Source organism: Mesoplodon bidens (genome assembly GCF_964165515.1).
Source record: "Mesoplodon bidens genome assembly, chromosome: 13".
Lineage (NCBI taxonomy): Eukaryota > Metazoa > Chordata > Mammalia > Artiodactyla > Ziphiidae > Mesoplodon > Mesoplodon bidens.
The window spans coordinates 14,386,626-14,412,461 of record NC_138169.1 but is presented as its reverse complement, the minus strand read 5'-3'; the positions used below and the strand labels follow the sequence as shown (position 1 = coordinate 14,412,461).

At 43.0% G+C, this 25,836-nt stretch overlaps 1 long non-coding RNA gene across 2 annotated transcripts in view; it reads left to right on the top strand.

Annotated features, from left to right (window-relative positions):
• Positions 1-25,836, top strand: part of LOC308627150 — a 297,953-nt gene that overhangs the window by 55,707 nt on the left and 216,410 nt on the right. For both annotated transcript variants that reach the window (XR_014017358.1, XR_014017359.1), the window contains one exon: positions 20,112-20,177. This is a non-coding gene — a long non-coding RNA (uncharacterized lncRNA). The remainder of the gene's footprint in view (positions 1-20,111; positions 20,178-25,836) is intronic.

Below are 25,836 nucleotides of genomic sequence, written 5' to 3'. Positions count from 1 at the left end.
CGTCCTGCTTTCCTACAGCCCATAACTCTCTGGCTAGGGGATTAACATGGTGATTTATCTGCAAAATTCCTTGAGTGAGGGATGAGGAGGGAGGAAAGCCCAGAGAGACGTTTGTCCCTGAATATTGAGTGGTGATTCTGTACATTTAGCAAATGATAAAATAAGCTCTGGGGGTCTGGAATGGGGGGAGGTCATTGGATGGTTTGAGTTCAGTTAGGGAGTGTTATCATTGTGCAAAGTTCCAAGATTTCCTCTCCATCCTCTGCCCAACCCATACATATAGCCTGATCCATTTTTGTTAGCAGTTTAACTCTCAGATGTACCTACCCCATGCTCCCCCAGCTCGTCTACCTTCTTTCAAGACCCCCTAACCCATATGGCAATACCTGTTGGTTCCATCAGTAACCCCTTGACCATACTTTCAAACAGCCGTGGACGAAAGACCAAAGAAACTGTCTTCCTGTATCACCTATCAAGGAAAGGGTAAGGAAAAAAATAGGAAGAAGGAATGGAAACAGAAAGCATGATCAAAGTCTCTTTCCAGCCTGACTTTGGCCATGATAGTTACTATTTGAGATTAATACCCCTAAGTATTTCCATAAGGCTAACTCCATTCACTACCTATAGTTCCCTCTGTTGTAGGTGCCTTTTCTACTAGTTGGGAAGTGTTAATCCAACAACACTCCCTCTCTCCTGGATGGCTTAGTATTCCATGCCATCTATACATCAGCCAGCCTAGACCAAAGGCACAGTTTGTTGATGTAACATAAAAAAAAACGCCCAAGGAACGTTCCTTCTCACTTCTCGCTAGACCTTCTCTCTCTCTCTCTCTCTCTCTCTTTTTCTTTTTTTTTTTTAAAAACTCCAAATGCTTTTATTTTTTTAAAAATTATTTATTGATTTATTTATTGGCTGTGTTGGGTCTTCATCGCTGCATGTGGGCTTTCTCTAGTTGTGGAGAGCGGGTGCTACTCTTCATTGCGGTGTGTGGGCTTCTCAGAGCGCAGTCTCAGTAGTTGTACACGGGCTTAGTTGCTCTGCGGCATGTGGGATCCTCCGGGACCAGGGCTCAAACCCGTGCCTCCTGCATTGGCAGGTAGGCTCTTAACCACTGCACCACCAGGAAGTCCCTCTCTCTCTTTTTTTAAAGCAGATAGTCTATTCTTACATAGGCATAAGGTGAGTGATATTTATTTATTTGTTTACTTATTTATTTTTAATACTAAAATGCACATTTATTTAAAGAAGAAGATTCTAAACATCAAGGCTTCTCTGTTCTTGGCAGCAAAAAACATGGCCAAACAGAGATGAAAAGTAGAATGAAAACTAAAGTACCTGAAATTAAAAATAAGCCAATTTACATTTCACTTAAGAGAAGCAAACATAGAGGTCAGATAATAATTTCAAAATCTAGTTTACAAAGAGAAAAACAAATCTGGAACCCAAACCCAAATGAGTTGGAAATAAAAAGGAAAGCAATAAAAAGAAATAAACATGTACAGAAGCTATAACCGCCTCCCTCAACCTATGACATTCTGGAACTTTTTTTTTCTCCCCAGCTTCATCTCACATCTGGGCCAGAGGCAGACTGGACACCTCAGGGATTGTCACTTCCCCAGATGACGCTAAATTCATAAGTCACAAACTCTAGGAGTAAAGACCAAAGTTCTCCCTGGGTCTCCAACATGGACTTTAAAACAAAACCAAAACGTTTGCTTGAGAAAATCTTCATATCCATTAGCTTGAACCATATGAAATAGTCGTTTTTATAGGTAAAAAATGAGTGCATATTTCTCTAGCCCTTCTCTTAATAATGGCATTTCAAGGGCTCCAGAACATCAGGGAAGAGGGAGGTGGCAGTGCCCCTTGGATATGATCAAGGTGCATAGGGAATGCCTGGAGGGAGATTGTGGCACCTGAACTGTGTGGTCCCTAGTCACATTCGAGACACAAAATAGAGACCCTATGAGAAAAGGTAAAGTGCATTTTCTTGGGAGGAGGGCTGAGGTCCTGCCCAAATAGCCTGTGGGAACTGGGTTATTGCATTACTGCTGTTGATCTATCCAGTGGCTGAGGAATTAGGGAAGCTGAGATAATGAAAGAGTAAAAATAAACATGTGAGAGTAGAGAAATTGGTAAGGTGGTGATGGAGACACCCACCCCTCCTCCCCCAGGCATCTTCCTTTTCTTCCTTCCAGCTGTTGGCTAAAAGAGACTTCAGGGTGACATTCTAAATTGAAGCTCAGAGTTCACCAAAGAGTCCTTGCCCCAGATTTTCTAATCCCCCATGGTCTACCTCTCTCCACTTAAAGTAGTCCTTCAATACCCTTTATTGCCTCAGTTTCAGAAGGGTGTCAACAAGCCATTGGAGATCAATACACATTAGTCCATCTGTTTTCACTTTGAGGTGCTACATTCAGCATATGTCTTACAGTTCTTCTGATTGATTACTTTGAGCACCACCGTTTTGCTTTTGAGTCAGAGTTTTCTTGCCTTGTCTGCAGGCGTAATTTCACTTGTAACTAACCAAGTTTTTCATAACAACTCTGGTGTAACATTGCTTCTCCTCAGTTTTGGCCAAACCAGAGAAGAAGGTAGCATGCTCCCAATCCTGAAGGCTCAAACCAGAAATATGTTCTCTGCTTCCCTGACTTGGTTCATCCTTTTGGGTGCCACTAGCTTCCCAAAGTCTGGCCCAATGCAAATTTGTTTATTTATGCAAGGGTCCACAGAGCTGTTTTACTTTCTCAAGCTAGATGCCGAAGCAAATAGTTGAATTTGGAAAATGAACTGGTGTATAATGAAAGCAGGAGGAGACTAATTCAGGTGTGACCCCCGCCCCCGCCAATGCATTGTTAGTTATTGATGAGCAAACTCTGGAGGGCACCAGCAACTGTGTTCTGATAAACAATATTTTATATAGAAAATATAATGGCATTTTGTAATAGGGACTGTCTCTTAGTGCTCCAGCCATTAATTCCTGACCATAAGTCTGACGTGAGGTCAAATGACTGGGATCTGGGATATTTCCATGGTTGAGTTTGTGGATGCAAAAGTACAAATTACTGAAGGCTGACCAAAACCACGTCATGAAACTCCTAATTACCCATGTCCCCTGAGAGGCATTTTAGCACAGATAATACAAAAATGAATACCCAAGGTGTCATTTATCTTTGGTTTTGGATTATGTGCTATGACTGTTTCTTTTTGCCTCTGATTTTCCATATTCAATATTCTTATTATCGTCATTAATAATTTTACATAAAATCATAACACTGCAGAATTGGAAGGGATTTGGGGATTTGATTGTTTCAGGATTTTCAGACTATTTTCAGTGAAGGTCCAGAGTTCCGGAGAGGAACCCTGGGAAGTAAGGGGAGGAAAAACAGGATGCAGGTCTCCCATTGTACAGATCACAGAACTGAGCCCCAGCAAAGGGTGAGAACCTTCTAGCTGGTTGATGCTGGAGCTGCCTAGACCTATGATCTCTCACTGCAAGGAGAGAAATTCTTCTTTTATTCCTCTTTCAGACTTGGCCTATGAAAATAATTTTCACCAAGTTGTTCCTGTCAGTTAATAAGGAGAATTTGGATTTAGGGAAGGAACGGAGGAAAAAAGAAGGAAATTAATATTTGCTTCCTTGTATCAGACCCTTTACATAATTTATTTCATTACATCTTTGAAATAATCCAATGATGTTGGGATTTATCACCTCCATGTTACAGACAGGAACACTGGGACTTTAAGAAGTGACAAAGTTTCTTGCGTAACGTAGAACGATCAGAAAGTGTCAGAGAGTGGATGCCATGCTGCCAGTGCCAACCCAAGAGTTCAATCTTCCCAGGAGGGAACATAAAGAAAAATAACAAACAAAAGAGATGGCTCAATCCAATCCAGTAAAGATGGCGGCACATGAAATTTCCAGGATGGATTTGCAGGGTGTGGCTCCATGAGCATCCTGGTAAAGGGAATGCACTAGCCCCCCAGGGTGGCTTGCTTTGCTTTCCTTGCCTTCTTTACAGACCAATAGAGCACCCAGCTCTGAGATAAAGAGGTAAAGCTCAACATGTACCCAGCCAAGGAACATCCCAAGACCAATAATTTCCTGTCTCCCAGTTTGGCTGGGAATATTTTTCTTGGATAATCACCCCAATTTTTTTTCACTTCTTTTCTTTTTCTCACATGTAACCCTTGGCATGCTTCCATGCCACCCAGATACTACAATAGAAGCGATATAAGATTTTCCCCTAAAGCCAAATTCCTTGGGTGTTAAAGTTGCATTGTTTTAAAAAGGCTGATGGTGGCTAAGCCACAGAAGAATGAATATGACGTTATTTGCTCCTTGCTGGGGAGGCGCCTGTGGGCTGGTGTCACCTGTCACTGGGAGACAAAGAAAGTTGTGTTCGTCTCTCTTTGAATGACAGCTCCTTAGGAGTCACTGACCTTGTTTATTCAGATCCTGCCTCTTGTCTAGCAGGTTGCGCGGGCTATTTTTTTTTTTTTTCAGAGTAATCATATGTCCTTTTATTTATTTATTTATTTATTTATTTTAACAGCTTTATTGGAGTATAATTGCTTTACAATGGTGTGTTAGTTTCTGCTTTATAACAAAGTGAATCAGTTATACATATACATATGTTCCCCATATCTCTTCCCTCTTGCATCTCCCTCCCTCCCACTCTCCCTATCCCACCCCTCTAGGTGGTCACAAAGCACTGAGCTGATCTCCCTGTGCTATGCGGCTGCTTCCCACTAGCTATCTATTTTACGTTTGGTAGAGTATATATGTCCATGCCGCTCTCTCACTTTGTCACAGCTTACCCTTCCCCCTCCCCATGTCCTCAAGTCCATTCTCTAGTAGGTCTGTGTCTTTATTCCCGTCTTATCCCTAGGTACTTCATGACCTTTTTTTTTTTTTTTTTTTGGTACGCGGGCCTCTCACTGTTGTGGCCTCTCCCGTTGCGGAGCACAGGCTCCAGACGCGCAGGCTCAGCGGCCATGGCTCACGGGCCCAGCCGCTCCGCGGCATGTGGGATCTTCCCGGACCGGGGCATGAACCCGTGTCCCCTGCATCAGCAGGCGGACTCTCAACCACTGCGCCACCAGGGAAGCCCACCTTTTTTTTTTACAATAGCCAGGACATGGAAACAACCTAAGTGTCCATCAACAGATGAACGGATAAAGATGTGGCACATATATACAATGGAACATTACTCAGCCATAAAAAGAAACAAAATTGAGTTATTTGTAGTGATGTGGATGGACCTAGAGTCTGTCATACAGAGTGAAGTAAGTCAGAAAGAGAAAAACAAATACCGTATGCTAACACATATATATGGAATCTAAGGAAAAAAAAGAAAAAAGGCGTGGGCTATTTTTTAAGGCTCTTTTCCAGATTTCTTTTGTGAACCCCACACTGCGAGATTTGGGGATATGATACCTATTTCCAGTGGCTTGCATGATTTCATCTTTCTGCCTGTTTCTCCTGAGAAAATGGGCTTCGCACAGTAGGGCGATTTCTGACTCTGCCCAGCAGCTTTCATAGAAAGAGGTAGCAGAATGTATGAGGAGACATCTTTTCCCTTTTCACCTGGACCCGAAATTTGGGACTGAGGAACCCATGACCAGCTTTATTGTTTATCTGCCTATCTTCTGTGTACCCTTAGATAAATGAGAACTAGTTTTATGTAAACCCAGCAAACAATGTTAATTATGAAGAATGTGATAAAGTTTAAAAAAAAAACACTAATGCTTAACAAAAGAACAATATTAAAATTGTGGAGGAGAAAATTCTAGAATCCTCTTTGGTGAGGCCCTTCAATTATGTGTCATTCTAAGAAGTATTTGTTATTGTATACTACAAGTATTTATTGATTACCTACTACATATTAGGCAGTGTCATAGATGTACAAGCACAAGCCAGACAGATATTGTTTCTTAGGGAGTTGATAAGCCATTGGGAAGGATAAGCATCCAGACAGTATTTAATAAATAGTGTCCAATGAAGAAGGGTGTATAGTAAGAGGTAGCTTATAAGAGGGAATCTTAACTTTCGGGATCAGGGAAAATGCCTCGAATGAAGTGACTTTGGATCCCTCTGCACCATGTCCTCTTTCTGCATTCTGCTAGACCCAAGCTTAAATGGTGTCATCTGAAAGCTTAATTCTCTAACCCAGAAGATTCCATGACCATGATGGGAATGATAAACCCCATTAGCTCTGGACCATCCATCATATCTTGACACCCGGAGGTGATATCAAATCTTTGATAACAAATCCTCTTTGAAGTTTGCTTTCCATCCTGACCTGATGGTTGAGTTTAGATCTAACCTTCTATTTTATTTATTTATTTATTTGCATATACGTATTTTATTTATTTTTTTATACAGTGGGTTCTTATTAGTCATCCATTTTATACACATCGTGTATACATGTCAATCCCAGTCTCCCAATTCATCCCACCACCACCACCACCCACCGCTTTCCCCACTTGGTGTCCATACGTTTGTTCTCTACATCTGTGTCTCTATTTCTGCCCTGCAAACTGGTTCATTGGTACCATTTTTCTAGATTCCACATATATGCGTTTATATACGATATTTGTTTTTCTCTTTCTGACTTACGTCACTCTGTATGACAGTCTCTAGGTCCATCCATGTCTCTACAAATGACCCAATTTCGTTCCTTTTTATGGCTGAGTAACATTCCATTGTATATATGTACCACATCTTCTTTATCCATTCGTCTGTCGATGGGCATTTAGGTTGCTTCCATGACCTCACTATTGTAAATAGTGCTGCAGTAAACAATGGGGTGCATATGTCTTTTTGAATTATGGTTTTCTCTGGGTATGTGCCCACTAGTGGGATTGCTGGGTCATATGGAACCTTCTAGTTTATATGTGAGTATTCAGTGAAGGAGGGAGGCATGTGTCCTCTTTTTTTCTCTGTATCTCAGATCTTCATTACTAAATGATAGCTGTAATGTAGCCTATTAACTGCTCTGTCTTGTAGGGATTAAGAGCTATTAGAAACTATTCAATCTTCCCACAGTTTTAGAGACTTAGGAGGAGGAAGGATGGAGACTTTTATCATCATTGTTATCAAAAAGGAAAAATAAAAAGACTTACCGTACGTAGCTCTTCATTCTCGAAAACACTTAAGAGTTCGAATACCCATAAATAGGAAACATTTTTTTAAACCAAGAATTAGTTGATTATGACAAAGTGTATCATCCCCAGTATCATTTGAGCAAAGTTTTGCATCAAATATCCATATGCTGTTAGGAAAGTGCCTCTTCTTTTTATACCTTAATTCTGTAATTTGTGAAAGCAGAAGGTGAACTAGATAATCTCAAAGTTCATTTCTACTCCTAAAATTTTAAGTTGATGTCTTAGACCTTAAACCATCTCATGATATTCAGATTTTCTAAGTCCTAGCTCATATGGACTTCCAAAATGGTCTTTGATGTATAACACCAGCTAAAGCAACTGGGTGAACTTTGAAATATGACCCTGCATAGAGCTGCAACGAAAACCCTTAAACGGTTTCAGCTCCGAGGTACCATCTTGTTTTGGAAGACTAAGGTAGTCTCTGATAATCTGGAGTGTGAGAACATTCTAGGAGATAGGCAAGGCAATGTAGAGGAGGAGAGATTAGAAACTGCCACAGCAGGTACCAATGAACATGCAAATACTTGACTGACTGCACGGATGAGTGGATGGATGGATGAGGAAGCCTTCATCTCTGACCGAGGGTGTGATTCAATCACCAAAGTGGCCCTCAATAAGGAAACCCATCTCTACTAAAATGGAATGAGTGCTCTAAGTGGTATTCAAAGGTCTAGGTTCAAATCCTGTCCCCTTCCGCCATATGTACGTACTTGCTATATGGTCTTGATGGGTTTAAGTAACCTCTTTGACCTTCAGATTATTCAACTGGTAAAATATTTTTTGTGCGTGTGTGAGGACGCAATGATTTCCTATGTTTACGAGTTATTGACTCATAGTACTTGCTCAACAGACGCGATGACTGATTAAAACAATGTTTTTTTCACCCAACCCCCTGAGAAGCAGTTGGTCCGTTTAATAGTAAAAGTAACCAAGAACAGGGGCAGCCAGTGTTTTTACTGCAAAGTCTGCGTTTTTCTCTCGCCTCACACCAGTGTTTTGCCCGTTCATTGCCTCCAACCTCTACTTTCTTTAGAGCTTATGTACTTGCTGCTCGCTCCACCTGATACACTCTTCCCTCACTTCATTTACATGGTATCCTCCTTCTTTTTTAAAAAAAATTATTTTATGGCCGTGTGGCCTGTGGGATCTTAGTTCCCTGACCAGGGATCGAACCTGCACCCCCTGCAGTGGAAGCGCGGAGTCCTAACCACTGGACCGCCAGGGAAGTCCTGGTATGTTCCTACTTTTATTCTCAGTCTGGGTACCTCTGTCTTTCTCCAGGCTTCCTCTCCTGCCCTCCCCCTCCGAGCCTGGGTTACCACCCTCATTGTGTCCTCTGCACGCTCTCCTCACCTACCTCACCCTTTAACTCTCATGCCTCTCTTTCCCACCAAACCTCAAGATCTGGAAAGACAGACCCTAGGTGTTCCACATTGTTGGATCCCCAGCACCCAGCCCAGTTTTGGAACCGACCAGACTCTCAGCACACATTTGCTGGTTGAGTGAAGCGGGTGCAGATAAATAGAAGTTCCGAGCACCATAAGGAGAGCTTAGGGAAGTGATGACAAAATGGCGGCCACAGATTGGTCAGAAGGGGGACTGAGCTTCCTTGGCCTGCTAACATCTGTCCTCTCTCTGGTGGGCCCTCCAGCGAAGGTTCCATTTCAAATCCTGGCGCCGTCAGATAATGAAGGGCCTGGCTGAGGCTTCCCCTTGGAAGTGGAGAAAGTCCCCCGCCCACCCAGAGGAGGCCTGCTTCTCCTAAGTCTCCTTGTCTGCGGCCTTCCCTCCGTTTTCCATTCTGGGGCTCAGCCTGCTTTGGGAGTCAGGAGGGGACTGTTTGCACCTTCTGCGGAGACAGCAAGGGAACATGATGTTTCACTCTGGCCCCAACCCCAAGCGTCACTGGTGTTGGCTGGGGATCAAAGCCGCCATTCCATTTTTAACCTTCACTGGGCCCCACCTCACCGTGAGCATGTGTTCCGACATTTCATTGTGTGCCAGGGGGATAAACAAAACCCACCCCCCGAGTCTAGGGAAGGATGCCTTCGGGGGAGCTCTGAACCCGGCTGAGGCAGATAAGTGACTCTCCCCCCGCCTCCCGTCCCCCTTGAGTGCTGTGGTTTTTCCTGAACTTACATGACACCACGGTAAGGGAGATGGATGGCTTTATTTTTGTGCAGAACACATCTACAGATGGTGACCCCCGATGAAAAAAACAAAACCAAACCCAAAGCAAACCAAAACAAGCTAGTGTGCAGAGGCGGGGAGGGGTCAGGGGATTCTGTCTTAGGCTTTCCTCTCTCTGCCTTCACGTCTTCCATCTGTCCTCTTCCCCTGAGTCTCCTCTAAATGTCACCCATGTCCCCATCGGTGATTATCAGGGAATACTGACAAGAGATCATTTTATTTTCAGATTAATTTGGATACAAATTAATACATGTTTTTAGAATTTTCAAGCAATTAAAAATAGGTATGAGGAAGAAAGGTGGTGTCTGGTACAAAGTAGGAACTCAAGAAGTCTTTGCGGAAGGAAGGAAAACAAAACATCCCCCATACTCCATCACTAGTAATATTCCGGTGAACATCCATCTATGTATTTATGTATATTCAAACTACATACACAAGCAAAATCATACTATATTCATAATAATATTATGTGTTCATACTTTCTAATACACATAATAAATACTATTCTATATGCTGCTATGAACATACATAGTATAGTCACAGTGTACATATATACTACATATACGTGTATGTGTGCATACATATACACATACATTATATATAGCATGCATTATACATTATATATATATACACACACACACACACACACACACACACACACACACTACACGGTACTATACTATAGTATATAGTACTATGCTATAAAAAGCATAGTTCAGGGCTTCCCTGGTGGCACAGTGGTTGAGAGCCCACCTGCCGATGCAGGGGACACGGGTTCGTGCCCCGGTCCGGGAAGATCCCACGTGCCGCGGAGCGGCTGGGCCCGTGAGCCATGGCCGCTGAGCCTGTGCGTCCGGAGCCTGTGCTCCGCAACAGGAGAGGGTACAGCAGTGAGAGGCCCGTGTACCGCAAAAAAAAAAAAAAAAAAAAAAAAAGCATAGTTCATACTATACATGCAAACAGGATCAAACTCTTTCACAATCTGATTTTGTTTCACCATGTCCTGGATGTCTTTCCATGTCTATGAATTTAGAACAAATTCATCGCATTTCACAGCAGCCAACTAGCCATTTGTGTAGCTGTGTTATCACTTACTTAACCAGTTCAAGAGAGCTGGTTTTGAAATCCCAGTCTTAAAGTAGGCTCATACTTTATTTTTACTCTTACGACACTCTCCCACTGCAGCCTTTACCGAGTGGAGGTCTTAGTTTTCTGCTTCCTCGACTGCAACCTTGTCAGCACTAAGATGGTGCATGCACGTTGGCAGAAATCCACTTGGATTTCTCTGTTATGCTTTAGCCTGGACAAAACAGCCCTTTTTCCTTCGCCTTCATCCACCTGATATGTTTCCACATTTGTTTCTTTGTGGTGGCGATTACTACATCAGACTTTCAAGGGATGGGGTCTGGAGATTTATAGTTTCTAAAAAGCTCTTTGTGTCTTTTGATGGACGATCAGAACCAAGAACCACGAGAAGGCATGGAAAGAAATGACCTCTGCTGTTCAAAAGGACCAAGACCTCATTCTATCTTTGACTTTGGGAAAGTGACTTAACTTGGAGGAAACACAGTTTCCTTGTCTGCAAAACTGGGGAAATTATAATGGAAGCAAACTTGCAGGGTTATTATGAGATTTAACGTAAGTGCATGGTACACAGTAGTTGCTTAATAATGTCAGCTTTTCTTATTTTCTGAGAGGTATTGAAGGTAGGAGATGGTAGGCTCTGGGAATAGCCATTTCTGGATTTGAATCTGAGCTCCATCTCTTTTCAGATGAGTGACTAACTAACCCCTATGAGTTTTCATTTCCTCATCTGTAAATTGGAACTGAAATAGTTATCAAAAATTATTGTCAGGATATACTGTACAACATGGGGAATATAGCCAATATTTTATAATAACTATAAATGGAGTATAACCTTTAAAAATTGTGAATCACTATATTGTACACCTGTAACTTACATAATATTGTACAGCAACTATACTTCAATTAAAAAAAACAAAAAAAATATATCACAAAGCTTACAGGTAATGTATATAAAGGACCTAGTCCAGGCACTCAAATGGTAGCTGTTCTTAGGGTTTACTTAATTCTTTTTTTTTTTTTTTTGCGGTACGCGGACCTCTCACTGTTGTGGCCTCTCCCGTTGCGGAGCACAGGCTCCGGACGTGCAGGCTCAGCGGCCATGGCTCACAGGCCCAGCCGCTCCGCGGCAGGTGGGATCCTCCCAGACCGGGACACGAACCCCTGTCCCCTGCATCGGCAGGCGGACTCTCAACCACTGCGCCACCAGGGAAGCCCCAGGTTTACTTAATTCTAATTCTTCTGTTTCCACTCTAGGAAAGGATTGAATGGTCTACTATTCCCACTGCTGTGGCCATGATATCAGGGCTTTCTTGCCCAAAGAAGATGCTTATTGATATGTAGATAATATGGAGACAAAAGTCAGAAACTTCACTCTAATCCTGCCTTTCTTATTTACTGTCTCGAATGAACTTGGTCAAAGCACTCAGCCTCTTACTTTTGTTGTTCCTCAATTGTCGACGTTATCTGTAATACAAACAGCTCCCTGTATCCCTGGTACTTAGTAGTTTACGAAGCATCTTTATAGTCATTATTCTATTCCCAGCCAATGGCTCGAAGTTTGTAAATACATATTTAACACATCAGCATTCTATCAAATTCGGAGCCACTTTAAAAAATGAAATCTTTTTTAGGAAGCAAGTTTGGGCAGAGGGGTGGGAATGGAGGTTAAGATTTCCTGGGCTACTGAGTATTTTCTTCTTCATTCATTCATTCAACAAACATTGTGTAATTGCTTGTAATGTGCTTGTCCCTGTACTACGATTTGAGGCTAAAATAAGGCATTATCGTTACTCTCCGGAGGCTCTTTATCGAATGGGAAAGACATACATGGAAACATTTAATATACTGGAATGGCAGTGGGTAGTCTAATCAAGGTATGTGAGGGGAAAGTGGAAGAGTAAATACTTAACCCTGCTTGCAAGGCTGGGTGTGAGGGATGGTGCTCAGAAGAGGTTTTAAGACAAGGAAATCCTTGAATTCATCGTCAATGATAAGAGTCCACTAGATCAAGATGGGGTGGATGGGAGTGATGGTGTCAGGAACAGAGCTCTTGGCAGGTGGTACCGCAGGTTTAAAGTCTTAGAGTCAGGACCCATTATGGCATCTTCAAGGTACTCCAAGAAGCCCATGGAATGATATATGAGAGCAGGAGATAAAGCCAAAGCAGTCAGAGGGGCCAGAGCTTGGAAAACCCTGTGCTCCCTAATGAGGGACCTGCCTCTTCCGAGGGCAATGATGGGCTTTACATGGCGGGGACACAATGGCCCAAATCGTGTTTCTCGATGACTAGATTTGGTAGTGACCTAGTTTGGGTTCTCCAAAATGCCAGAGCCTGAGACAAGGATTTGGGTGGAAGTCATTTATTTGGGATGTGATCCCAGGAAACACTGGGAGGGGGTGGGGAAGCGAGTCAGGGTTGGGGAGAAAGCCAATGAAGGGTCCCTGCAGGGCAAGTGAGGTTCCATGTCTCTAGGCCTCTGAGAGACATTGTGGAAATCTCAGGCTTTTTCCATTGTGGGTGAGGAAGCTGGACATTTATCCACCAGCTCCTCCCATCACTGGATCAGGGATGCTCCTGGGGCATCCACTCCCCTGGCACTTCCTGTATATCCCTCCTGGGCTGAGCATACTCTGAGCCAGAGAGTACCCTCAGACAGAGTGCTAAGGTGGTTCAGGTAGGAAGCCAGGTATAGAGACTGTCACTGAAGCTTCAGTTGGGGTCATTTTTTTTCTTTTTTTTTTTTTTCTGGAGTAATCAATGAAAGAAGTTTATTTTATTTATTTATTTTAAATTTTTATCGAGAGCATCTTTTTTTTAAAATTGAAGTATAGTTGATTTACAGTGTGTATAAGTTATATATAACTGAGTCACTTTGCTGTACACCTGAAACTAACACAACATTGTAAATATATACATACATACATAAATAAATAAATATATATATATATATATATATATATATATATATATATATATATATATATATATATATATATATATATATATTCTTTTTCAGATTCTTTTCCCTTATAGGTTATTACAAGATACTGAGTATAGCTCCGTGTGCTATACAGTAGGTCCTTGTTGGTTATCTATTTTATATATAGCAGAGTGCATCTGTTCATTCCAAACTCCTAATTTATCCTTCCCTGCCCTTTCCCCTTTGGTAACCATAAGTTTGTTTTCTGTCTGTGAGTCTATTTCGTTTTTGTAAATAAGTTCATTTGTATCATTTTTTTAGATTCCACATATGAGTGATATCATATGATATTTGTCTTTGTCTGGCTTATTTCACTTAGTATGATAATCTCTAGGTCCATCCATGTTTCTGCAAATGGCATTATTTCATTCTTTTCTATGTCTGAGTAGTATTCCATATAAATACACCACATTTTCTTTATCCATTCATCTGTTGGTGGACATTTAGGTTGTTTCCACGTCTTGGCTGCTGTAAATAGTGCTGCAATGAACATGGGGGTGCATGTACCTTTTCGAATTATAATTATCTCTGGATATATGCGCAGGAGTGGGCACTGAATCATGTCATAACTCTATTTTTAGTTTTTTTTTGTTTTTATTTTGCGGTACACGGGCCTCTCACTGTTGTGGCCTCTCCCGTTGCGGAGCACAGGCTCCGGACGCGCAGGCTCTGCGGCCATGGCTCACGGGCCCAGCCGCTCTGCGGCATGTGGGATCTTCCCAGGACGGGGCATGAACCCATGTCCCCTGCATCGGCAGGCGGACTCTCAACCACTGCGCCACCAGGGAAGCCCTATTTTTAGTTTTTGAAGGAACCTACGTGCTGTGAAGAGAGAGGCTAAATCTTGATGACATCATTTGAGTACCTGGATCCAATCATGCCTGACGGCAGACAGCTCTACTCTGAGGCTTTTTAATTATGTGAATCAATATAGTATTTTTAGTTCCTAAAACCCATTTGAGTTGGGTTTCTCTCCCTTGCAAACATAAAAGCCTTAACTAAAGCATTAATAATGTCTTTGGGGCAGCCCTTGCTATAGCCCAGGATCTCTCTTTCTAGGCATCTGAGATATTGGGATCTTGAACCATCCAAAAAATAATAACTACAAAAACTTCAGTAACAATTTATTGAATGCTTCCATACAGCACATCACTAACTACATCCTGAGGCACTGTTATTAAACCCATTTTATAGATGCAGAAATCGAGGCTCAGAGAGGTTAAGCAACTTGCCCAAAGCCACACAGCTGGCGAGCGACTGGCAGGAAAACTCAGGTCTGTCTGTCTCCTGACTCTGCGTAGTCAGCTTTCCACTGCTCCTGCCTTAGGAATTGGAAGCTCCCTACTGAATAGACTGAGACATGAGTTGAACTTTGCTAAACACTCACTGAGCATCTGTAGTGTCACTTCATTACCAAGGTGTTAGCGGAGGTCAACAAACAGACAAGAGAAAGGTCATGCTCTCACTCTGAGCTTTTAGCTCTTCTTCCCTCCCAGCCAAACTGCTAGCATGCCAGCTTGGCTCGGAGAATGGCCTGTCACCAGATACTCTCCTCATCTCCGGGTTTCTGTATACAATCTTATTTCCTGTCATGATTGGAACGTCCATTAGGAGGGCCATAACAAAGTCTGCCCCGTAAAGTATGTACACATAAACTCTGTCTCCTGAGCCCCCAGAATCTAGACTATCAGGTGTACTTATCCAAATGTCTCCTAAAGCTTTGATACATTGATCCCATTTGCTCCTAAATCCTGCATCACCTCATGCAAAAAGCAGGGAAAGAGCCCTGTCTTGTGGCTTTTGGAGATGAAAGATATTGATAGCACTGAGTGGTGTCCAGCCATTGAAGATCTAATAGCCATTTGACTAAGCTGCTGCATCAGTAGATGCAGTTAAATACCAGGGTACATCCTCAATGTCACTGAAATCAGAGATATTAAAGCCATTTTGGTATTCCAAAAAAAAAAAAAAAAGAAAAAGAAGAAATTCCCTGTCAATCCATTGTTAATGGTCTGCTAATAGATGTAAGGGCTGCTTAGCACAGGGAACTCTGCTCAATACTCTGTAATAACTTAAATGGGAAAAGAATTTGAAAAAGAATATATACATGTATATGTGTACCTGAATCACTTTGCTGTACACCTGAAACTAACACAACGTTGTTAATCAACTATACTCCGATATAAAATACAAATTAAAAAACAAAACAAAACAGAAACAAAAAGCCCGCCCTGCTTCTATTCCTCAGTTTGGTTTTAGCTGTTTTCTGAACTCTGCTTGAGCAAGGAGAAAGATGGAGGGTGGGAGAGGGTACCTCTGGGAAAAATGGGGAAGCAGTGATGGACTGAGGCCCAGCTGGTCTCTTGCAGGAGGCTTCAGGGTCTTCTGTGACCCAGAGATTGAATAAAGGGGCTGGGCTTCCCCCTGTTTGTTCTAAGGACAAAGGCAACCAAAGAAAAAATACAGGGAGGGTCCAGAAGATTCAGAAGCATGCGTTAAAGTCCCATCTATGCCACTGGTTGGCCTTGGATAAGTCCTTTTCTTTCTCTGAGCCTCAGTTTCTCCATCGGTTGCAACTGAGCTGGATCAGGGACTCCAAAAGGCCTTCTGAGAACCTCCATGCTAAAATCACCAGGGGCAAAAGACATTAAAATGCAGATCCCCAGGCACCAGCCTTACGGAGTCAGAATCTCTATCCCGAGGCCTGTGAACCTATGTTTTTAGCAGGCTTCCTCAGGTGATTCTTACTCAAAGCTGAGTCTGGAAATCACCCAAGTAGCTCAGCCCGTGGTCCTACCAGCTTTGGCCTTCTCCTAGAACGGTTTGGGGACGGATGTCTGGGTTTTCTGATCTCTATTGAAAGAGAGACAGTGGTTCTTTGGGGGCCCTTAGTGAAACAACCAGAGCCACATGGAAAATACGCTGGAGAATCTATAGACTTTGGGTTTACAGTTCAAAGAAGAACTAAAGGAGAAACCCCATTTCCAGATTAGCTACACGCAGCACCAGATGTTAACATTTACTGAGCACTTTTTCTGTACCACACACTTTATGTGGATTATTCCTTTCAAACTCCCCATCCTAGAAGATAGATGCTATTATTACCATCCCCATATTATATTTGAGGGGATTGATGTACCTGGAAGCTAAGTCATTTCCCCCAAATTCCCGAGCTAATAAGTGCGACAGCTATAATTACAAACCCAAATAGTCTAGTTCCTGATGCTGACCATCTCAAAACCATGCCCTCCTGTCCCTGCTGCTGTCATGACCATCTGTGATTTATTTAGCATCTACTACGTGCCTGACATCCTGCAGAATCTTTATACTTATTGACTCTTTATGAAAACCTTGTAGATACTGGGTTTTTTTCCTCATTTGGGGGATTAAGAAATTGAGCCTAAGAGTGCTTTTCTATATTTTATCCAGAGTTACACAGTAGCTGGCCTTAAACATATATACTTGGTGAAGAAATTCCACCCATAACATAAACTTACAGAGGGATGTGTGTGTGTGTGTGTGTGTGTGTAGCTGGATTACAAAACAACCCTTTGTGTTAAAAAGGATGGACCATGCATTGTTCAGAAAAGTTTAGGAGGGTGCGGACTCCAGTCTTTAATTCCCTTTTTGAGAGAAGTGTTGTCCAAATAAAATAAACGGAACTTGTAATGGCTCATTGTATTGCTGGCCTGAGCCATCTCACACGTCTGGCTTTCTGTCATCCCATCTGGCAACTTCCCCTTCACTAAAAGGAGCCTGGGACATTAGCAAGGAGTATGCTTTTTTAAATTATAGAAAGGGATTGTTTAGACTGATCTCAGGGCCATAACATGGAATAATAGAGTGATGGGTTGAGACTGATTTTGCCAGACCAAGAAAGGACTGATTTCACGATGGTTTTGGTGACTCTGCTTCCCCACCACGTTTGACGTTAATGCTGAGATTTATAGTGTAATGGGAACCAGTGGGATTTGATCACTCTTGGCTTCAGTTTACCATGACCAGAGCCCATGCCAGGTTTATTTAGTGTATCATTTTGGTGCAAAGTCTGAAAGTGAGGGCAGGAAAGTGTGCTGGGCTGAGAATCCAGGCTTTTGCTCTCTGTGCAAACGGAGGTAACTGCTTGCCACCGTGGGAATCTCAGTTTGTCCATCTGTACAATAGGATGATTGGGTGGGAAGATTCCCAAAGCCAGGCTTCTTTTTTTTGCTAGAAACCTGGAGATACAGTGAAGAACAGTGCCAGTCATCATACCTAGTTTACAGGCAGATGCTGTAGAGTGCCTAGAGTACAGGACATGGATTAAAAGACCTGCCTCTGCCACTATCCAGATGGATGACCTTGGGCAAGCCACTTCACCTCTCTGAGCTGTTTCTTCATGGCATGAGGCTTACAGAAAGAAGTTTCTCCAAGTGCGACCAGAGGACTTTTTGGATGAGCAAACCCTGGGGCGCTTGTTAACAGCTCAGATCCCTGGATCCCAGCCCAGATCTGCTGAATCAGAATCTCTTGGGGGTGCGAGGTGGGGGGAAGGAAAGGGATATGCATTTCAGCAAGGACCCCAAGGTGATTCTTAACTACACTGACGTCAGATAATGTGTTAAAGTGCCTCACAGTTTTTGAGTGAGGGCTCCAGGCATGCTTGGTGACTTTTATGAACTCTTGCTCTGGAAAACCCTTGTTTTCAACTACCCTCGGCTCCATTGAGTGGTGTCTTATTGCACCCGTAGGTTTTTTCTTTATAAGCATATGTGTATGTGTGGGTGCGCACACGCACACACACATATACAAATACATATATATTAAACTCTGTTTACTGAAGTCCTATCCTTTTTCTAAATTTAACTTAGAGAGCCTCATTTATTCTCACAAGCACCCTAGGAGCTAAGGACTATTTAAAGTGAGGAAAGTGAGCCTCGGGGAGTTTAAAAAGCTTCTTCAGGCTCGTGCCCTAGGTAAGAGATGGAGCTGGATGTGAACCCAGGTTTATCTGACTCCAAAGCCTATTTAATAGATGACATCCTGCTCTTTCTCTCTTTTTTTTTTTTTTTTTTTGCGGTACGCGGGCTTCTCACTGCTGTGGCCTCTCCCGTTGCGGAGCACAGGCTCCGGACGCACAGGCTCAGCGGCCACGGATCACGGGCCCAGCCGCTCCGCGGCATGTGGGATCTTCCCTGACCGGGGCACGAACCCGTGTCCCCTGCATCGGCAGGCGGACTCTCCACCACTGCGCCACCAGGGGAGCCCCCTCCTGCTCTTTCTTAACCGGGTTTACTGTGATGAACATCTCCTGGGGGCACCATCCGTGTAGAAAATAGCACGAACAGTGCCCTCCCTCAGCCCCTGGACTCCTGCCGTAAGGCTGTCCTGCAACCATGCACAACACTCTGCTCTTCTCTGCGTCCTTCCCTCGTCGTCAACACCTTCTTTCATTCTGAGCTCAAATCTCCTTACTTCTGGCTAGAATAATCCAGTCCTGGGTGATAACGCCTTTATTTTCTACTCCTCCATCCTCACGTAGAGCAGCTGTTGTGCTTGTGGGGATGGACTGAGAGTTATCCCTGCCTCCCTCCCACCCCCTACATTTTTTTTGGTTGTAATTCTTTTGTTCCAGTTACCTATGGCTGCATAACCAACAGCTCGAAACGTAGCGGCTTAAAACAAAATCTGCTTTATTTTTAAACTATCTTGCAGGTTAGGAATTTGGGCAGGACTCAGCTGGGCGATTCTTCTGTTCCATGCAGCATTAACAGAGCTCACGGGGGATGGTCGAGAGCAGAGGTCAGAGAACTATGGCCTGCAGGCCAAATCCAGCCCGGCAGCTGTTTTTGTAAATAAAGTTTTACTGGAACACAGCCATGCCCATTCTTTTATATACTGTGTATGATGGCCTTCATGCTGTAACAGCAGAGTTGATTAGTTACAACAGACACTGGGGGGCCTGTAGAGCCTTCAGTATCTGGCATTTTATAGAGAAGGTGTTCTGACCCCCGGGATGGGGGTGTCCAGAAAGGTTTCATTCATTTCTCTGAAGGGTCCGGCTGGAAGGATGGCTCAGTTAGGACTGCTAACAGGACTGCCTACGAGTGACCTCTCTCCAGCAGAGAGACTTGAGCTGCTTCCAGGGCAGCTAAGGGCTCATAGAAAGAATGTTCCAAGGGGCCAAAGTGTACCTCAAAAGGCCTCTTATGACCTAGTCTCAGAAATTTGTGCCAGATTCTATTGGTCAGAAAGTTCAGTAGGATCAGTACAGATTCCAAGGAAAGGAATTAGTTTTCACCTCTCAGTAGGAGGAGTAGCAAATAATTTATGGCCATCTTGAATCTACCACACCTCATTTTTGACAAATTTTCTAATAGGTGCATCTCCTTTCTTGCCTTGGCCAATGATGATCACAGTTCAAATCTTCCTTTGTTGCATAAATATCTATGGGACACGGGTGGGGCGGGGGTCAGTGTTTATTCAATCAACATTCGCTACACTCCTACTAAGTGCTGTGCACTCTGCTAGGTATTAAGGATGCAGCAGTGAACGGAAAAATGTGGCCTCTGTCTTCACGGTACTCACAATCTAGTGAATATTGGTGAAAAAGATGCAGAAGGTATTGGAAATTAAGTTGAATATGTTCTGACTCCTCTTTTGGCTAAATTTCTGAATCCACCTTCATTTATTTTCCTAATCCAGGGGTCCCTAACTCCTGGGCCGTGGACCTGTCTGCAACCTGTTAGGAACCAGGCCACACAGCAGGAGGTGAGTGGGGGAAGAATCCATGGCCCCCATCGCTCGCGTTACTGCCTGAACCGTCCTGCCCCTCCAGCCCCACTCCCCCATCCCGGTCTGCGGAAAAATTGTCTTCTGTGAAACCGGTCCCTGGTACCAAAAAGGTTGGGGACCACTGTTCTAATCCATGTCTTTTCCTAAAAGTGAAATAGGAGAAAAGAATTCTGGTTAACTGTAGGTTCCAACAAGTCAGAACTTTGGTTCCATGCTTTTTCATTTTTTATAGTGTTTATGTGTAGATGATGTTGTGTCTTTCGTATACTTGACAAAAAAATTTCATTGACAACCTTCATTTCATTGTGATTTCTAATTCTGCCACATGGGTTCTAAATTGTCGCCATTTGTATTCTAAGTACCGTGGTGGTGATGACCAGAGTCCTGTTTCCCACAGCCCCCAAATTGGAATTTGGACATAGCAGTGGTTCAGTAAATGATGTTGCACCTACACGGCTGAACGTGCAAATGCCTTCTGGGAATCTGACATAAGAAGGGATCGAGGGCTTCCCTGGTGGCGCAGTGGTTGAGAGACTGCCTGCCGATGCAGGGGACACGGGTTCGTGCCCCGGTCCGGGAAGATCCCACATGCCGCGGAGCGGCTGGACCCATGAGCCATGGCCGCTGAGCCTGCGCGTCCGGAGCCTGTGCTCCGCAACGGGAGAGGCCACAACAGTGAGAGGCCCGCGTACCGCAAAAAAAAAAAAAAAAAAAAAAAGAAGGGATCGATTCTGAAGCTCGCTCCAAGGGTCTAATTGATGCTGTGCATTTGTTCACTGACACAGTCTCTAACATGGAAGGTTCTCCATGTATCTGTTAGTTTGACCCACAGGAATTTCCTGACAGTTGTGACCTGTTGGCCCCCTGGGAGCTGATGTTCAAGCCCTGTCACATCCTGGTGCCTCAGTGGCCAGGGTCATTGGAAGAATAGAGGCTTTATTAGTCTTTTCCCACATCTATCACATTTCCATCAAATCTCTTCCCCCCTCGGACCTTTCATTGTCGGATATCAATGGCTTCATTGTAGTGGGAAGCCCTTATTATCTGAGAGTTCCTTACTGCTCACCTTTCTTTTTTTCCCTTAGCTCTGGAGGTGGAAGTTTCTTTGTGTGTGTGTGTGTGTGTGTTTTAATGAATCTACCTCTATATCCATGGACCTATTTTAATTGAGTATGTCATGCCTAGGAGGTAGTACTTGTTTTTTGGGGGTGTGTATGTAAATAGTTAGAATCTTTAAAAAAAACAATTTTATTGAGGTATGATTGATATACAAAAAGCTGTGTGTATATAATACATACCACTTGATGATATTGCAGATAAGTATATACCCATGAAACCATCTCTACATCTATACTGCAAACCTATCCATCATTACATAAGTTCCTTCTTTCCTCCCTCCCTCCCTCTCTCTTTCCTTCTTTCTTTCTCTCTCTCTCTTTCCTTCCTCCTTCCTTCCTTCCCTTGACTATTCATAAGAGAATAATAACATAAGATCTACTCTCCTAACTAATTTTTGAGTATACAATACAGTATTGCTAACTACAGGCGCTGTGCTGTATGTAGAGCTCTAGGATTTATTCATCTTGCATAACTGAAACTTTGCACCCTTTGACTGACAGCTCTCTGTTTCCCTCGAGCCCCTGGCAACCACCATTCTACTGTCTGTTTCTATGGGATTCCTCATATAAGCGATATATTGTATTTGTCTTTCTGTGTTTGGCTTGTTTCACTTTGCATAATGTCCTCCAGACTCATCCATGTTGTCACAAATGGTGGGATTTCCTCCTTTTTTAAAGGCTGAATAATATTCATATGTATGTAAATACCACATTTTCTTTATCCATTCACCAACTGATGGACATTTAGGCTGCTTCCACGTCTTTGCTATTGTGAATAATGCTGTAATGAACATGGGAATGCGGATATGGCTTCAAGGTTCTGATTCCAGTTCCTTTGGATAAATATCAGAGTGGAATTGCTGGGTCATGTGGTAGTTCTGCTTTTAATTATTTGAGGAGCCTCCATACTGTTTTCCATGGCGGCTGCACCAAGTTCCATTCCCACCAACAGTGTGCAAGGTTCCCTTTCACATTATTGATAACATTTGCTATTTTTTGTTCTTGTTTTTTTATAATTAGCCATTCTAACAGGCGTCGGGTGATATCTCCTTGTGATTTTTTTTTTTTTTTTTTTTTTTTTTTTTTTTTGCGGTACGCAGGCCTCTCACTTCTGTGGCCTCTCCCGCTGCGGAGCACAGGCTCCGGACATGCAGGCTCAGCGGCCATGGCTCACGGGCCCAGCCGCTCTGCGACATGTGGGATCTTCCCAGACCGGGGCACGAACCCGTGTCCCCTGCATCGGCAGGCAGACTCTCAACCACTACGCCACCAGGGAAGCCCTCTCCTTGTGGTTTTGTTTTCCCTGATGATTAGTGATGTTGAGCACTTTTTCCAGGACCTTTTGGCCATTTGTATGTCTTTTTGGGGAGAAATGTCCATTTGGTTCCTTTGCTTATTTTTAAATTGGGTTGTTTCTTTGCTGTTGAGTTGTAGGAGTTCCTTGTATATTTTGGATAGTAACCTTTTATCACATATACAGTTTGCAAATATTTTCTCCCTCTCCATAGCTTGTTTCTTCACTCTGTTGATGATTTCCTTTGCTGTGCAGAAACTTTTGAGTTTGATATAGTTCCACTTGTTTATTTTTGCTTTTGTTGCCAATACTCTTGGTGAATAATTCTGTTAGGAGGTGGCACTTTACTTGAATCTTCTCACTGAATTCTCACATCAACGCTTTGTGTTAAAACCACGTTAGGAGCTTACTCTCCGTAACCAGATAGCATACTGATCCTTTCCTGGTTCTACCATTTATTCTGTGACTATGGGGAAGGTGTTCCAAGTCTTTGTCTTCTGTGAAATGGGGGTGATATTTCAGAGCTCAAAGATGTGTCGTGAGAATTAAGAGGACTAATGGCACATAGTAAAGGTTCAACAAATATAACCAGTCATTATTATTTACCACTCCTCTTCCCAATTTTCAGAAAAGGTCACGGAGGCTCAGAAAGGTGAAGTCACTAGCTCAAGGTCACACAGCTTACAAGAGCAGAGCTGAGATTTTAGCACAGCTCTGCCTGGCTTTAGCATGTGTTCTTTCTCAAGGTTCTACCAGCTCCTATCAGCCAGTAACGCACACATGGCCCTTGTGTGCAGAGCACATCACGGTAGATGCAACAGCACTCCTGCTGGTTTGGTTTTTTTTTTTCCTGCTCACTTTATTTCCCGTTGGGGGAACTTCTTTTCCCTCTAGATGACCTTTATTCTCTTTGGTGATTCTTCTACATGGAGCAAAACACACACAAGCAAACTAAACAGGGTCCATATTTGCAATCAAGAAAACACTTCACAGATGACTTCAACTTGGAAAGAGTGCAACAATCAAAACAGATAAACAATCCTTGGCTAATATTGCCCAAGACTTGGAAAGCCCAAATACTTTCTGGAAAACCAGGGTGGACTGGCCCAGCATCATTCCTGTCCACAAGAGTAGCCCCACATGAGAGGTTTCAGCTGTGCCTGAAGACCCTCTATGGAATTTCCACAGATGTTTGACTGTGGGTGGGAACTGGGAACATCTCCACTCACAAAATTTGGCAGTTGTAGTTTTTTGACATGTTCATGGTTAACAGAATTAATTGTGAATAACTGGGGGCCGCTAGCCTCATCTGGGGAGGCCTGTAATGATATGAAAGGATTGAGTTAAACAGCCTTGGGTTCCATTTTGAAAATGTATTCCTTCCCGCTTTGAGTTCAAATGCAAATAGAGGGAACTAGCTCAGATGAAAAAACCCTACCGTTTCGTATCCCTTTAGCTGAGACTCAGGCTCCTATTCCCATCTCTCTGAATCCTTCTCATCCATTGCCTCATTAATCCTCAGAACAGACTGTTGAAGTCAACACCCCATTTTGAGGATGAGAAAAGCAAGGTCCAAGAATACGTTGCTTTAAGGCATTGCAGAAAAAATACTTTCCCAAATGCTTTGCCCATGGAGTAATATTAAACAATGTAGTTGGCTAATGGAGGAAGAGGCTCATTACCTGGTTTTATAGTAGCTAAATACGAAGCATTAATCACAACATAGCTTAACGCATTAAGTTCAGGACTCTCAGAGTCTAGCAGGCTTGTCTTTGACACCGGTCTCAGCTGTGTGACGTTGAGCAATTGCTTAACTTCTCTGATCCTCAGTTTCCTCCTGTGAAATGCCATTAATAACAACTCCTGCCTCTAGGATTGTTGGGAGGATTGAGATGACTTATGTAAAGCGCTTAGTGCCACACTTATAGGAAGTTGCCGATGGAATATATCTATTCTTAGCATGAAGAAAATATAGCTGTCAGGGTTATTCAAAAATCATTGTAGGGACTTCCCTGGCAGTCCAGTGGTTAAGACTTTGCCTTCCAATGCAGGGGGTGTGGGTTCAATCCCTGTTCGGGGAGCTGAGATCCCACATGCCTTGTGGCCAAAAAAATCAAAACATAAAACAGGAGCAATATTGTAACAAATTCAATAAAGACTTTAAAAATGGTCCACATCAAAAAAATTTTTTAAAAAATCATTGTAATAACTATAGTTAACAATAATAATTCCAATTTATTGATAACCTCAAGGCTCACTTCACCCAGCAAGTGCAAGGGGCCTGATGGATCTATTTCATTTCATCTGAAAGCCATACCTACATAGGCAGCAAGTCAAGGAACCCAATTCCTGATGAAGTAACTCCAGGAATATAGAATCACTTAAGTTCTCTGTTGGATTATAATAGCAAAACTTCATAGTGAGTCTCTGGAATGATGCCTTTATTTCTTTTATGAAGGATACCACAACCTACTTGGGGGATTATAAGATACTTTCCTCTCTGTGAACAATTCCAGTCTACTTAGCTCAATGTATCAAGTTTTGGTAGAGTATTTAAGACAAAGGATGTCCAAAGCCATGCTTGGGTTTCTTTGAAGGACAGCAAGGAGTAACTTATTGACTTTATTCCCATTTTTGATGGTTTAAAAACACATAAGCAAACGTACTCTTCCAAACATCAAATGACTGCTCCAAAAATACAGCCTGAAAACAATCCCATCGTCCAATTTTTCGGCCACAACAAACAACAGTTTACGAGAAACACAATAGATTTGAGAGACACGGCAACATTCCTGAGCATCTAATGTCAATTGACAGTCAGCAGGAGAGCCACAATAAACACGCAGCTGCAGGCATAGCAGAAAAAGGACAAACCCACACCAGATGGTGAAGCCACCACTGCTGTTGTCCAACAAATCACCTTTGGTCCCCTTGACCTCACAAACTGATGACCAGTTCCAGCCATGTAGCTGTAAGGTGACCATCGGCCCTGATGGCACCTCACCATCCCTCCAGCATCCCAGAGTGTGAGAAAGTGCACACACTCTTTATAGATGATGGTCTTCCTGGTCCACTGACATCTCAGCTATTAACGATTCCATCCTCATCCCCTAAACTATGTTGCCCAAACTTTGTTCTCATCCCAAGAGATAGTCCTTGACGAACTGGTTCCGAGGACAAGGAAGACTGGAAACGTTACCTATTGCTTCTCTCACTTAGAACT